At 37.0% G+C, this 17022-nt stretch overlaps 1 protein-coding gene across 1 annotated transcript in view; it reads left to right on the forward strand.

Moving 5' to 3' along the window:
* Positions 1 to 14359: 14359 nt before the first annotated feature.
* LOC111151092 (BMP/retinoic acid inducible neural specific 3) overlaps positions 14360 to 17022 on the forward strand; it is a 390590-nt gene continuing 387927 nt past the window's right edge. The window contains exon 1 of the mRNA XM_022508861.1: positions 14360 to 15345. The gene's annotated coding sequence lies outside the window, so the exon portion shown is untranslated. The remainder of the gene's footprint in view (positions 15346 to 17022) is intronic.

The following is a 17022-nucleotide window of genomic DNA, read 5'->3' on the forward strand; positions in this document are numbered from 1 at the left end:
ACCTCCTACCCCTTTGTGCCACAGGATATTGGATATTGCTTGTAGGCATTGTGGGCTCTGCTGCTGCTATTGAAACTGCAAAGGAAAAGCTGCTGCTGTGCCTGCTGCTTACATGAAAATCAGTCTCTTACTGTTTGTCACGATTTGCCTTCCTAGTTGGAGATTTAAATGGTTAGGCATGTGCACCTGATTATCCAACCTAGAACATATGCTTGTGCTGGAAAGGTGCATCTTTAAAAGCTTTCCTGAATCCCAACTGGTCTCATTCAGGGAAGAACTCTTCACTCATAGGAATGGCTTTCAGATAATGAGCAAGCAATATCATGACGAATGTCCAGTCCAGTCCAGTCCACGTGTTATACTGACTATGTAATATATTTTAAGAAATCTCTTAAGGAGACAATATAGTTGAGAAAATGAAAATACTTCTATTAGAAATTCAGCTATTTAATCGTTCCTGTATGGCTGAAAATGTCTCAGAAAAGTTCCATGATTTTCCTTAATTTTTGTCTCAATACATATTTGTGTGTTTGCTTGATTGACCTAATATCCTGAGTTTACCCATTTGTGATCGCTTTCATGCTGGAGTGTAGTAAGGAATTATGTATAACAAGTGGTTAATGCCACAAGTCGTCTCTTTAAATGATACTCTGCATCGGAGCATTATCACCTCTAAAAAGGCAGGAAGAAAGGGGCGAATTATTGCTGGTTTAGCCTGATGGTTAAAAATAAAGACTCTGACTTTAAAGGTGAATTAGTATTGAGGTAAATGATCATTTCTTTTTTTTTTTTTTTGGCACACTCTATCTGCTATGAACCAAATTGGGGGGCCCCGCCAAATTCAGAAACTGGAGCCCTAACAACCCTTCACTTCCATGTGACTGCACTGGACATAGGGCCTTAAGGAAGTAGTTTAGGTTAATGAAGCCATCAGGGTAGTGTCCTGATGCAATAGTACCAGCGGCCTTATCTAAAGAAGAAGAAACCAAAGCCTTCTCTTCATAGAGTAAGAACACAGTGAGAAGGCAGGAAGAGAGCTCTCAGGGGAAACCAAACATGCTAATACCTTGATCTTGGGCTTCTCAGCTTCTAGAAATGTGAAAAATAAATTTATATTGTTTAAGCATCCCATTCTGTGCTATTTTTTTTTTAATGGAGCTTGAGAAAATTAAAACGCTATCTGCCTTTTACCGATTTAGTACTCCCTGTAGTTTTAGGAAAAGATGTTAAGTCTGGCATTTTCCAACTCTGATGGAGAGCTACCAAGATCACTAGTTATACTACAATGTCATGAAAATGTTTGAAGAATTTTGTGTGAATGCATTGAATAAAAATAATTGCATTAAACAAAACAAGTCATATTTACTTATACACAAATAAATATATTTTTCTGAATTCTAATGCAACAATAAATTGTACACACTGTTATAAGTAAACCAACTGTTCATATATTAGACAGAATTTATTAATGAGAATATTCACTAAGAACTTGTTTATATAAATGTATGTTGGGGCACTTGGGTGGCTCAGTCAGTTAAGCGTCTGACTTCTGAATTTGGCTCAGGTCATTATCTCAGGGTTGTGAGATGGAGCCCTGCGTTGGGCTCAGTCCCAGGTATGGAACCTGCTTAGGAAAGACTGTCTCCCTCACTCTGCCCCTCCCTGCCCTCTCTTTTCTCGCTTTGAAAATAAATAAATAAATAAATAAATAAATAAAATAATAAATTAATAAATACATGTTAATGCAATCATCAAGATGGATTAAAACCTGCTAGTGTCCATGTGTGGGATATGCAGCACTATGACTATATTAAGAGTTTACATTTTATTTACTTATTTGAGAGTTAGAGAGGACAAGGGAGCAGAGAGAGGGGCAGAAGGCAAGGGAGAAAGATAAACTGCTGAGCACAGAGCCTGATGTGGGGTTCCTATCAAGACCTCAAGATCACAACCTGAGCCAAAACCGAAAGTCACCTGCTTAACCAACTGAGCCACCCAGGCGCCGTAAGAGTTTGCATTCTTTTATATTACATATATATTTATTGGCAAATACAGTAGCCCTTCGAAAAAATGTATGTTTTTCTAATAGTTGTGAGGTAAATGGTGACTTTAAGAAATCTGTTATTAATTACTCAGGCTTAATAACAAATACTGGATTATTTTCTAGGCATGAATGAGTATTTTTATGGATTTATCAAAGCAAATTAAGACCTTATCAAAGGAATTTAACAATAAATGTTAAAATATATTTTTTACCAGTAATTTAAAGCTATTTTATATTATCTGTGGCCAAAACTTGTACTTTCATTCCTAATCATTCCTCTCTCAGTCTTTAATTGAATATATTGCTTTTCTTTCTGTGTCATATAATTAAGTTATAATTAAATCTAGAAGAAATTGAATGTATATATTATTTAACTAAGAAATCTTTAAGGCCTATAATATTGTCTGTATAAACAATATTTATTTTAAAATATGTTTTGTCTTGTCCCTGAGGAATATTATCAATTGATATAGGAGAGGATGGGAAATTAACTTAGGAGTCTACAGCACATATGGGCAAATTGATTTTCTTTTCTTTCCTTTTATTTAATTTCTTAAGATTTTATTTATTTATTTGTCAGAGAGAGAGAGGGAGAGCACAATCAGGCACAATGGCAGGCAGAGGCAGAGGAAGAAGCAGGCTTCCCGCTGAGCAAGGAACCGGATGCAGGACTCAATCCCAGGACCCTGGGTGGGATCACAACTTGAGCTGAAGGCAGATGCTCAACCAACTGAGCCACCCACGTGTTCCAGCAAATTGATTGTAAACCTCGTTCTTTCAACATTATTAATGTACATTCTTATTTACAATATTTAGGAAACTTAATTTCTATTTCACTTTTATTTTTGTACATAACATAAGGTCTGTGGATATACATTTGAGTGCCAAGTTTGGGTACAGAGACATTTCATGGGAACACCTAAGGCCATAGGTACTCATTCATTAACAAATATTTATTAAGTATCAACTATTTGCCGTGCCCATTCTAGATGTTGGCAAGGACTGGAATTTCTTCTTCCTAGCAGCACACCATCTATCAATTCTTTGCTCTAATTCCTTCCCATAAGCAAAGTTAAAGTTTTGGTCCTGGACTGAACACACAACCAAAGAACACTCTGGTTTGAGACTATCGGTACAGAAGATTGCTATCTATGTTCCTGTCTTCTTTCTAGACCCAAAACTTGATTTCATTTTACAGCTTCCTTTGTAGTTAGATGTGGTCATAAGAATGTGTTTGGGTCCACGGAACACGAATGGAAATGATGTGGGCCACTCGTAGATCTGGGCCATAAAATCTCCTAAGTAACCTTCCCTCCACTTTTTGTCTTTCCTACATTTCCCAAATGAATAGATAATATCTAAGGATCTGGTGGAACAACAGGTCACCAGACAGGAGGAGTCTAGGTCCTTGAATTGCTGTGCATTGGATCACCACACTATCCTATTGACTAAACTGAACCGTGCATTAGCACAAAATTAAAATTGTGGTTGAGCTAAAGACATTGGATTTCTTAACCTTAAACGTATACTGAAAAAAAAAAAAAAAAAATCACCCTGCTGAAACTGCTGCCTCCTAAAACTCTAAGCAAACTCCTCTTGCCTTATGCTTCAGCTAAAGTCACCAGCAATTATTCAAATCTAGGTTTATTATTTTCTTTTGTATTGTTGTTAGGATTGTGTCAGTATTTGTAAGACACTTGATGTCCATGACTTTGGTTATCTTATTCAAACAGCATATTATCCTAAGAAGTGCATGGCCCACAGATGACAATCAATTTGTTTTTCTTTCTAATAAAAGGATGACTGATTATGAGAATAGAATGCGGGATAGAGTCAAAAGTACCTTTATATTTATTGTATACTCCCCTTATCCTCCTACCAGGAAATAAAGACTGTAACTTATTTATTTTTATGTCCTTATAACATTTAGAACCTTGCTTCATATATATAATACTATCAATAAATGATTGTTGAATAAATGCTCAATAAATATTCGTTGAATTGACTTTTAAGCTTGGGCTCCTTCTATAAATATGAAATGAATTCATTTTATATAGTCTTTTAAAATTGCTTTTGTCTGTAAATTCATATTTTCTCCTCAGAGGCAAAACTCCATGATCAATGTGAAGGATTATTTTTCTTCCTCCTACAAGGTATGTATTTCTTCAGAATAGGAAGTACACACATTACAGAGATTTAGAGACACCAAGAGAATTGGCAATCAAGTAGCTTAGTTTCTTTTATTTCTACAAGGGGTGAAAGGCCTTAGGAGTTCATGAGACACTAAAATTAATGATGCATCCTAATTAAGTAAACGTTTGGGTTCTTTTCCTGATTGCAGTACTGTACAAAACACAAGGAGAAAATTATCAAATTGCTTCATATCCATCTTTCCATGAAAATAAAAATCCTCCCACTCCCTGTCAGTCAGTCTCTTGTGGTCTCATTTTGATCTCATATTTCTTTGGATGTTTTGATAATTTTCACTGGCTTCTGTACTTACTGTTATTGTGCCCAGTATCTTTTCTTCATACCATTTCATTTTCATACAATCCCCAGAGGTAATGATCATTACTTTATTACACCTATAGCAATATTTGTTAGAACCAAATCAGCATGAATTAGATGCTAATATGTGTGAGACACTATGCTAAGTAGTGTATATCAAATGAATAAAACTATGCAGTATGATAAGTTCTTAAATTGTTAGTTTGTTTCTGGTGACTAGTACTATTGACTGGTTGTCCCCACCCTGGTTCTTATTCACCAAATTGGTGATATAACCAAGTTCGATGAATCAGCCTGGTTCTTGAGGAAATCAAGTTTCTGCCTGATGAAAGACAATGGCTTATTCAGTATCTGGAGGAATGGAGTAGCCATGAAGCAAGAATTTGCTGTTAAATCTTAGAGTTCCCAGAGAGGAAAGGACATACTGCTTATTTTTGAACTCTTTGCATGACTGGCTCTATCAGTTTCCTATCACTGTATAGTGTCTTAAAACAACACAAATTATTACGTCAACAATTCTGTAGGACGGAATTCTAAAATTGATCAGCAGGGCTTAATTGCTTCTGAAAGCTCTAGGGAAACATTGGTTTTCTTCCCTTTCCCAGCTTCTAAGGGGCTTCTTGTCTGCATTCCTTGGTTAATGGTTCCTCATCACTCCACCTGCTTCTGTCATCCCATCTCTTTCTCACACTGCATTCTTTTGCCTTTGTCTTGTAAGGATGCTTGTGATTATATTAAGGAGACACAGGTAATCTAGGCTTCTCTCAGTGTCTCAGGGTCCTTAACTTTATGACATTTACAAAGCCCCTTTTGGTAGGTAACCTAGCTGAACATCCTGGGGATTAGAATGTGGGATATTTTGGGAAGTTGTATTCTTTCTATCACACTGAATGATCATTGACATCCGGATACAAAGGAGGATTGTAGGGAAGTTGTATCTTTTCCTTGAATGTTTTCAATATTATTATTTTTAAGTTATTTAAAAAATTGTGTAAATGTATTCATGTCAGTTGATAATGCATTAATCCATATAATCACTATACTATTGAACATATTTTGTTCACTGCACTCATGAATATATTTTGGCAGTACAAATAATTTAGAAAATAATCATTTTTAATGTCAAATATCTTAATTCTGAGAATTCTGATTAGCAAAATGTTATAAAAACTGATAGTTTTTTAATTCAGCTCATAAAATTAGAAAGATTGCTCACTTCTATGAATATATTTTATTTGCAAAAGTTGAGAGATGAAAAATTTATACCCATATAGTTTGTTAATAAAATTAACAAACCATTTGATATGTCCACCACATTTCTTCTTCCCTCAACAAGTTAGGAAATACAATATGATAAGTAAAAATAGCTTAATTATTTCTTTTAGTAATCAATAATAGTGCTTTAATTTCTTTATACTTTATTTCCCTTATTTTCAAATAAACAAAATGCCTTAACTTACAACATAGTGGGAGGATTACATTAGTATGGCAGATAATAAGGTATTATAAAAATATAAACTCCTGTGCAATAGCAAAGTGTTATTATTTTAAACATGGCTTACTAAAGCCAAATATATGCAAAATATTCTGAAAATATTTTGAAAAATGCTCTCACTTAGTAATAATATTTCTAAATGTTGGGTAAAAATTAAACACAGAAAGCCCTTGTAGGAATATTAAGGATGGAAGCTTTGGTTAAGCACTGAATTTCACCTTTTAAATAAATATTTATTGAGCTCCTTCTCTATGTAAGGTTTTTGTACTAGGTGGTGCAGATTCAAAGCAAGGGAGTTGAGAATAAATGTGAAAAAAAACAATCATTGTTTCTGGTTCATGAAAATGATAGTAGGCAGCATGTTCTTTGAAATAGATTAGGCTCTGAATTCTATTACACAGTTGTGAAGACATTATTAATCACACAAAACATCTACAGCAGTACAAATGCTACTTAACAAATGCTTCCAGAACACTTCTATCATCCCAGTATTTTATATGTGGTAGAAAAGTACAGTGGGAATCCACCCAGACTTTGAAGTCATAAAAACTGATTTCTAATTCTGAATCTTCTACTTAGTTTGTGATTTGGAGAAAATTAATATGCTTTGAGACTGTTGCTTCATATATGAAACGTTTATAACCAAATTGCACAGTTGATATAGATACAAACTATTTAAAATGATAGGCCTATAGTAGGTTCTTCAAAAAATTCTATGAATTGGGACACCTAAGTGATTCAGTCTGTTAACTGACTGACTCTTGATTTTAGGCCCAGATCTTGATATCGGTGTGAGATCATCAGAGCTCAGTGTCAGACTCTGTATCAAGGGAGGAGTCTTCTTGGGATTCTTTTTCTCAGCCCCTCCCCCTACTCATGCTCTCTCCTTCCCTCTCTTAAATAAATAAGTCTTTAAAAAAAATTCTATGAATCTACCTATCTTTCCCTTTAGCAATTAGAAAGTTTTATTCAAGAATAGGTAGGTTTTAAGTAAGCATGGGTTTTGTTTTCAATCCTTAAAACATTGTTAGTTAATAAGAAAGCAACTGATTTCTGAGCATTGATATTATATCCTGCCACATTACTGAATTGCTGTATGAGTTCTAGTAGTTTGGGGGTGGAGTCTTTGGGTTTTCCATATAAAGTATCATGTCATCTGCAAAGAGAGAAAGTTTGACTTCTTCTTGGTCAATTTGAGTACCTTTTATTTCTTTTTGTTGTCTGATTGCTGTTGCTAGGACTTCTAGTACTATGTTGAATAACAGTGGCAAAATTGGACATCTTTGTCATGTTCCTGATCTCAAAGGGAAGGCTTTCAGCTTTTCCCCATTAAGGATGATATTCGCTATGGGTTTTTCATAGATACATTTTATGAAGTTGAGGAATGTTCCCTCTACCCCTATACCTTGAATTGTTTTAATTAGGAACAGATGCTGTATCAATCCTTAATACAAAAAATAACCAATATAAATTCTTTCTTGTAAGTATCCCATCTATTGCAATATTTCAGAATACTGTAAAAATTTAATTTTATAAAAGCATATTATATAGAGTTAAAATATTTTCAGATTTTCCTCTATTCTTGTTTAACCCAAGAATAAGGACCCCTTTGAAGCAATAACCACCAACGGATTTCAATGTTGTATTTGTCCTTTAGGCTTGTCATTTCCAAGAAAAGTAACTTGGTAGCAATACTCCAGAAAGTGAACATTCCTAAATTACTGAAGTTTTATAGCTTTCCTATTATGAATGCCCTTTGTTAATGGAATATTTTTTAACATAGTAATGTCTTCATCACAATGTATTGTCTGAGTCTCTGCATTTATTTCATATCCTGTGTGTGTGTGTGTGTGGTTTCAGATGTAAGTCTAATTAACCATCTTATTTTGAGATGGCTTTCCTCTTGATGTAGTTCTATTTTTTACATTACTAAGGAATTTAAAAACTAGAACTACAGGGGTACCTTGGTGATTAGTAGGTTAAGCATCTGCCTTTGGCTCAGCTCATGATCCCAGAATCCCAGGATAGAGCCCCGCATTGGGCTTCCTGCTCAGTGGGATATCTTCTTCTCCCTCTGACCCTCCCCCCTCTCATTCTCTCTCTCTCTCTCTCTCAAATAAGTAAAATATTTTTTAAAAAAAGAAGCAGAACTACAGGTGACATGATGGTGTGTGACACTGCGGGTAGGTGTATGGGTAGGGGAAGGAGGGAGGTGTGTAGTAGTCTAGGGAACAACCTAGTGAAGTACAAAAATACTAAGAATCTTTCTGAGGAAGTACAATTGCACTAAGAAATGTTCCCCAGTCATTGAGGGCAGGGACAACGGGGAGCTAGGGACGATAAAACATGATGGGGAAATAAAAACTTCCTACAACGGAGAGGATTAGTTGTCAACAAAATCAACTCCAAGAAGGGTGCAATTTATTCATCGTTATACCACCTTCTCTTTCATCTACTTCTTATCCCAATTCAAACAATACCTGCTTTAGCAACTAGTGATGGAATTTGATTGATTTACAATGAATACTAGCTAAGAAGTTAGGAAAACTAAATTTAAAGTTCTGTGGATTACCAGTTAGTACATGATTACACTAATCACTTAGCCTCTTAGGTTCTCAATTTCTTCATCATAATGAAGGAGTTAAGACCCAGTGGCATTAAAGTCCCTTCCGGTTTCAATATACAATAGTTCCCTCTATCTCTGGTTTCACTTTCCCCTATTTCAGTTACCCTACCTGCAAGCTTCAGTTTCTGGAAACTGATGATCCCCTTCTGACAAGTAGTCCCAAGGTCAATAGTAGTTTAACGCTATGTCACAATGCCTATGTCATTCCCTCACTTCATCTCATCACACAGGCATTTTATTATCTCACATCATCACAAGAAGAAAAAAGGTGAGTATGGTCCAATAAGTATTTTGAGAGAGACATGTTCACATAACTTTTATTACAGAATATTTTTATAATTGGTCTATTTTATTAATATTGTTAAACTCTTACTGTGCTTAATATATAAGTTAAGTTTTATTATAGTATGTATGTGTAGGAGAAAACATGATATAATTAAGGTTCTTTACTATCCATGGTTTCAGGTATCTGCTGGGGGTCTTAGAACATGTCCTCTGTGGATAAGTCAGGGGACTATTATAAGTATTTTGAGACTCAAATATATGGGCTCTGTTTATTTAGCAGCATATTCATCTTATGGAGTAAGACATGAAAATGCTTTCACACTTAGGTATTTAAGAAACTTTAGAGATATTCAAAGAGGAAGATCTAAAACCAAAATAAACATGTAGCAGAGACTAAAATGAATAAATTTTAATATTCTAATGAAGGAAATTATATATGCATGTGTGTGTGATGTATGACTGACTCTCTTTCGTATGCAAGAAACAGTTTGAGTTTACTTCTATTACTACATTTTTGTTATAAATTTGATTTAGGGTTAAAACGACCTAAGGCACATTGACATTTTTTATTCACAAGCAAACTGATTTGCAATTTCTCTAATACAATATACCTTGAACATTGCTTTTAGATTAGACATTTTATTGGATTAACAGGTAAGAAATATATTAGGTCAACATAGTACTAGAAATCCTAGCAACAGCAATCAGACAAAAATAAATAAAAGGTATTCAAGTGGGCAATGAAGAAGTCAAACTCTCTTCACAGATGACATGATACTTAAGATGGAAAGCCCAAAAGACTCTATCCCCTTACTACTAAAACTCATACAGTAATTCAGTAATGTGGCAGGACATAAAATCAATGTACAGAAATCAGTTCCTTTCTTATACACTAACAATGAAAATATAGAAAGGGAAATGAGAGAATTGATTCCGTTTACTATAGCACCAAGAACATATGATACCTGGGAATAACCTAACCAAAAAGGTAAAGGATCTGTACTCAAGGAATTACAAAACACTCATGAAAGAAATTGAAGAAGATACAAAAAGATGGAAGAGCATTCCATGCTCATGGATTGGAAGAATAAACATTGTTAAAAATGTCTATACTACCTAGAGCAATCTATACTCTGAATGCCATATTGATTGAAATTTCACCAGCATTTTTCAAAGAGCTGGAACAGACAATCCTAAAATTTGTAAGGAACCAGAAGAGACCTCGCATTGCTAAGGAAATGTTGAAAAAGAAAAACAAAATCAGGAGCATCACGTTGCCTGATTTCAAGCTTTACTACAAAGCTGTGATCACCCAGACAACATGGTACTGGCACAAAAACAGACACATAGACCAGTGGAACAGTGTAGAGAGCTCAGATTTGGACCCTCAACTCTATGGTCAAATAATCTTCAACAAAACAGGAAAAAAATATACAGTGGCAAAAAGACAGTCTCTTTAATAAATGGTGCTGGGAAACTTGGACAGCTATGTGTAGAAGAATGAAACTCAACCATTCTCTTACACCATACACAAAGATAAACTTGAAACAGATAAAAGACCTCAACATGAAGCAGGAATCTATCAAAATCCTAGAGGAGAACATAGGCAGTAACCTCTTCAGCATTGGCCACAGCAACTTCTTTCAAGACATGTCTCCAAAGGCAAAGGAAACAAAAAGAAAGATAAATGTTTGGGACTTCATCAAGATCAAAAGCTTCTGTACAGCAAAAGAAACAGTCAACAAAACAAAGAGGCAACCCACGGAATGGGAGAAGGTATTCACAAATGACACTACAGACAAAATGCTGATATCCAAGATCTATAAAGAACTCCTCAAACTCAACACATACAAAACAGATAATCACATCAAAAAATGGGCAGAAGACATGAACAGACACTTCTCCAAATAAGACATACAAATGGCTAACAGACACATGAAAAAATGTTCATCATCACTAGCCATCAGGGAGATTCAAATCAAAACCACATTGAGATACCACCTTACACCAGTTAGAATGGCCAAAATTCACAAGACAGTAAACAACATGTGTTAGAGAGGATGTGGAGAAAGGGGAACCCTCTTACACTGTTGGTGGGAATGCAAGTTGGTGCAGCCACTTTGGAAAACAGTGTGGAGACTCCTTAAGAAATTAAAAATAGAGCTTCCCTATGACCCTGCAATTGCACTACTGGGTATTTACCCCAAAGATACTGATGTAGTGAAAAGAAGGACCATCTGTACCCCAATAGCAACAATGGCCACCAAACTGTGGAAAGAACCAAGATGACCTTCAATGGACAAATGAATAAAGATATGGCCCATATAAACAATGGAGTATTATGCCTCCATCAGAAAGGATGAATACCCAACTTTTGTATCAACATGGATGGGACTGGAAGAGATTATGCTGAGTGAAATAAATCAAGGAGAGAGAGTCAATTATAGGTTTCACTTACTTGTGGAGCATGAAGAATAACATGGAGGACATTGGGAGATGGAGAGGAGAAGTGAGTTGGGGGAAATCGGAGGCGGAGACAAACCCATGAGAGACTGTGGACTCTGAGAAACAAACTGAGAGTTATGGAGAGGAGGGGGCCAGGGGGTTGGGTGAGCCTGGTGGGTATTAAGGAGGGCACGTGTTGCATGGAGCACTGGGTGTGGTGCATAAACAATGAATGCTGGAACACTGAAAAGAAATAAAATAAAATAAAATGAAAAAAAAAACATGAAGATGCAGGAAAAAAGAAAGAAAGAAAGAAAGATATACATTAGGTGATACCTATACATTTAAAAGAAGAAGCCAGGAGAGCAAACAAAAACAATACCAGTAATATAAAATGTGCTGATACCAATGTTAGATGTACCTTGAGATTATCCAGGAAAGGACATTCTCAGTATAAAATTAAAATATCTAACTTTTGAGATGGTTCTAAGTACAAACCAGGTAAGAGCTAGCTATGAGATGTAAAAGCCTATGGCTCTATTTTGAGGTTCATCGAACTTCATCATATGCTTTAATATAATGCTAAGTACTTATAAATAAACTTTAAGTGTTATAAAATTTGTTAAAGTTAAGGAACCATGGGCCACAAAATTAATGTTTTTATCCTGTTCTTTTTATTCTCCAAATATTTAAAAGAATAGCAACCTCACAATCATTTCACATATAAAATAAAAATTTTAATGTTACATTTTCTAACTTAAGTCAGGTTGGGTCCTAAACAAACAACTGTATTTTTTTGAATAGCAATTTAGGTAAGTAGATTTAGACAGCATAAAAAGATCATATATGCAAACTATGCTCTCTAGATATCACAATTGTTAAGGTTGAATTTGTAACAAATCTAATTCAGGACATTGAACCTCCTTGTGTGGACCTCAGATCCCCCTACCAACATCTGTGAACCTGTGTAAAACAGACATATAACACAACAGTAATCTTTTGGGTAAAATTTGATGACTGAAGAAAATCTTCTGCTCTAGATCCTTATTAGGGCAGGAACACAGCCTAAGGAGAGAAAGAAAAAAAAAAAAGTTATATACGCATGAAATTTTTTCCCTGGACAATTTTGGTAGTAATACAGACTAGATACTAGATTGAGTACATGCACAGTTTGCTTTACTGTTGAAATATGATACTTGACTATCTCTCTTCTGGGATTTCCTAGTAGATTTCAAGGAAACTGATGATCTGAAATGAAGTCTTTTCTTATCAATGGAATTTTAATATCAGATATTTGGGACTAAGGCTATTCTATTTATATCAGAAATAAATTTTGTGCAAATCAACTTATTCTTTATCAATAAAATTTGGGAATAAGAGTTGTAGAGTATAAACCATAACAATAATGGAGGAAAAAGTAATATAGATATTACACCAGTAAAATACATTCTCTAACGCAAAATTGCAATAATTTCTCTTAGAACAATTCGCCTTTAGTTTTTCACATCCGAAATGGTCAGCTGGCACTTGATAAACCAAGTTCACACAAATTTGCGAGATGTATTATTCTGCACACTTAGTGACATATGATGTAAGCACACTCCAGGGCTTTTTGTCTTCCTCCTACTTTTACACTCTTCACATAATAAGCAAATGCAGGCTGGGGGTGCTCTAGACTCATGAAAACCAGAGGGCTTTCTGAATTTATAGGAATCATCACAACATGCAAACAGCTATCTTGGATGCTAATAATTTGTATCTGGTACAAGAACTGGAACAAAGATGTACACATTAGTAAGGGGCACTATAGCTTTAACTTACCTTTAGCTTAAGGCTTACTTATTAAGCTTTAGCTTAATACACATTCTTATTTCTGGAATGGAATTTTAGAACATGGCCAAGGGATACGAAAACCTTGGACATGGGGCTACCACCTGAAACTATTTTATTTTCGGAAAGAAAAAAACAGTAAGAAATAAAGGAGGTATTTAAATACTCTTCTTGCAAGCAATCAGGAATCAGCTTTACCTGTGTGTAGGTTTTGAAGGTAAGAAATGAATAAGAATTCAAGCCTTCCTATGTCCTCCTTAAAAGCTCCCTAGTTCAAATTCACCCTTACATGTTGCTATTCTCCGAGGAAGGAGGAAAAGAAAATTTCCACTGACCCAGCTCGTGATTTACATACAGAGAGCAAATAAATGAATGGAGTGGGGGATGGGGCAGTGAGAAGCAATGTGTTTCCTTTTCAACCGCAGAAAATAAGATTACTTACCAAGAACATTTTTATCCAGGGCAAATGTTTATTCCCTCTATCATTCGGCGCCTCAGTCTCTGCAAGAAATCAATTTCCCCTCTACCTTTCCCTCCTATTTCTAAAAAGAGAGGGAGAGAGGCGGATAGTGCTTAAGCTTCAGGGTCCAGAGGAAGATAGAGCAGAGGGCAAAAGACTCCCACGGCGCTCTTCATCCAGATCCGAGCTCGGAGAGTGAACCCCTGGGGAGGGAGGGATCTTCTCTAAGGAGGGTACCGAGGGTGGCGACGGGGGAATCATTTCACAGCCAAAATATAAACATCTACAAAGAGAATTACTAGCCCCTCAGTCACACAAGCAATTCCTTGGGGAAGTAGGTTTCAAAGAGGAAAGGGAAGTTCTTCTATGGAAAGAGAGAGAAAGAGAAAGAGAGAGACAGAGGAGAGAACCTAGGATTCGGGTTTCGGGTTTGGGCTCGGAGAAGGGATGGGACCACGGAGAGGAAAAGAGAGAAGGAATAAAGCTGATCTTACCCGATCGATCAGGCGATCGTGTGTGCCGTATCGGGATACGAAAATGGCAAGATCATGCGTTCGGCAGCAAAGCCATTTCTAGCGCACTCTCCCTCGGTAACTGTGCAGGAATCAGAGAGGACGCGAGAGCCTCCCCGCCTGTCACCCGCTCCCCCAGGAACCGTCCTCGGAACCTCCCAAGCTCTAGCTTCTAAAACAAGGCATTTGGAGCTGAGGTTTCGGATGGAAGTGAACGGCCTCGAGTCGCGGGCTGCAGCATTCTCCGAGAAAACGGGACCTGGGAGAAAACCGCTCCTGCTGCCGCCGCTGCAGCTCGTAACCGCGGTTCCCGCCCCCCCTGCCTGAGCCTCGGCACAGCATCCCCGAAAGCGCCGGGCGACTCGGCCTCATCCGCATCTTCAGCCCTTCGACCCCCACCGCCCCCCCCCCACGCAAATCACTGATGATTTGGTCATCCTAAAGTGACCATAGTGGTTTATTTTGGGGGGGGGGGGTTGGCTGTGCTGGGCTTCCTTACTACTCCTCCCTCACTTGCTGCGAGAGTGAGAGAGTTCAAGGGAAATCCTAGTGAAACACACTGATGGAATACTATTAATCCTAATAATCATGTTCCCAGCGCAGGTAACTCTTAAAGAACTGAGAGTGGGAAGATCAGAGCAGGATTTCAGAAGCAGTGCCCTCTTGAATTCTCATTGGATCCTTCCCAGCAGCCTAAATCGTTCTTGCTGCTGTATCTTTCAGGATGACTAGAGCCTTGCTCACTAGTTCTCTCTCTATCTCTTGTATTCAACACATCCTTTTACTTCTCTTTGCAGATTTATCTGTATTTCACCTCCTGTTCTCCGGGGTTACACAGCTTCTATTTCCCCCCACTGTGTGGGCATGTGCAGTCAGTAAATTTCACTTGATCATTACAAATAAGCCCCCACCCCCCAAAATAAAAGGCACCTCTCGCACATTTTTTCTTTTCCTTGGGGGTTCATGGCTTTCTGTGTAACTGGTTTTTAGGTGGTTACATGCCACCAGGAACTGCTGATTTTTTCAAAGTTCCACCACCCTGCAGCTCATCACTATTTTGATTTGGAAGATCATGGAATATCTGTTTGAATCCTGGATATATTTTTCTCACAGTCATCTTGCTTCCTGAAATGTCCTCTGGTAAGTTATTCTCCTTATATTTTATTAGAAATTTATTGCTAGTGTTATTTTAAATAAGCTTTGTTTCAGCAATATCTCATTCTAATGATATTTTTGTTACTTTCAGAACTCAAAGATCTATGTGACGTTCATTAATTAGTATATTAGTTGCAATTGTGCTACTAAAATAGAGCTCATGTAATGAATTATCCCATCACCTTTTACATTATTTATTTCTGTCCTCCTTTGTATTACAGGTTATAGGAAACATTAACCATTCCTCCCCCCCTCCCATTAATGCTTCTTGGCACACATTCTTGTGCCATTTGAAAGGTCAAATTTTATGTGTTTATCTAAGAGTAAGCTTAAACCTTCTGACAATTTCAGGGTCCGAGAAAGTTCACTGGTTTCTGATCTTCAGAAGGTTGTTCAGGTCAGCATTTGTTCATTGCAAGCAATTACATGACTGAAGAAGACTTTTGTAAAGTGTATTTTTATGGGTTTAGCAGGACACTAAACACTAAAAGCCACTCTACGGTAAGAAGAAGAGTGGGAGTTTTAAGTGCACCATTTTTTTTTTTCTTACAATATCCCAAATCACACATGAACACATTATTTTGGGCATTGCATTTCAATTCAGGCATCATATTTAGTACATTTCTGGTTTCGTGAATTTAGCTGATGAACAGCTAATTGGACATGGAGTGCTCATTTCAGAGGAAGAGTGCTATCAGAAGAAAGCACTGATTATCTGGGTTCTAATAAATTGAAAATCAGGGACAGATTTTATATAAAAAAATTAATTACCTCACTCTTCACACTTGTTCAACCCCCAGACTCAATTTTTAATAACTATGTTAAAGCATCAGTGTTTTTTGCTTTTATGAACATTTTTTATGGGTTTACCTGACATTATGATTATCACTTCCCATTTAAGTATAGGTATGCTGAGGAACATTTAAATCTTAGCTTTTACTTCACATATTGACAAGGACATGGTATTAATTAAATGTCAAGCCTACATGTATTGCAGTCTCTAATACATACTAAGGTTTTAGAGTTTTCCTGTGACATCCCCTCCACCTTGCCCAGCCCCCATCAGAACAAGTTCCTGGGTTCTACATTTTCTCCTTATTGGGGTGGATGGAGGTGAGAACCTATTGTTTAAGCTTTTCTTTCTTTCCTTATGTCTTTTTCCCCCCTTCATTTCCTTTCCTTTTTTCTTCTCTCTCTTTCTCTCTTTTTAATTTCTCAGAAAGAACTATCCCCGTCCTCATTGATGGCTGACGCGACGACCTAAGTAATGGTTTTTTTAAATTCAAAAGCCCTTTTAGTTTCCAGACATAAAAGTACTCCAGCTGCAGCGTCACCCCATCCCCCAGTCTCAGGATTCAAGGGCTTCCCCCCTTGGCTCCCACCACCAGCCCATCAGAGCAGGGCTGAGACTGTGGTCCGCGCCACTTGGCGCCCCTCACCCGTCCCTAGTTTCTACCTGGTCTCCTTCCTAGTCTGGTCGTCCTGCCCGACAAGTGCCATCAGATGCCGCGACTCTAGTTTCAGAAACGAGGGCTTAGCATAATTCACCAATTCAAGATTCCTCTTTGGAGGACTGGTGCTATTGCGCAGGGGTGGAAGGGGGTGGGGGATAAACACACACACACACACACACACACACACACACACACACACACACACACA

The sequence above is a fragment of the Enhydra lutris genome, unplaced genomic scaffold (genome assembly GCF_002288905.1).
Source record: "Enhydra lutris kenyoni isolate GAN:26980312 unplaced genomic scaffold, ASM228890v2 scaffoldscaffold25, whole genome shotgun sequence".
NCBI classification, from domain to species: Eukaryota; Metazoa; Chordata; class Mammalia; order Carnivora; family Mustelidae; genus Enhydra; species Enhydra lutris.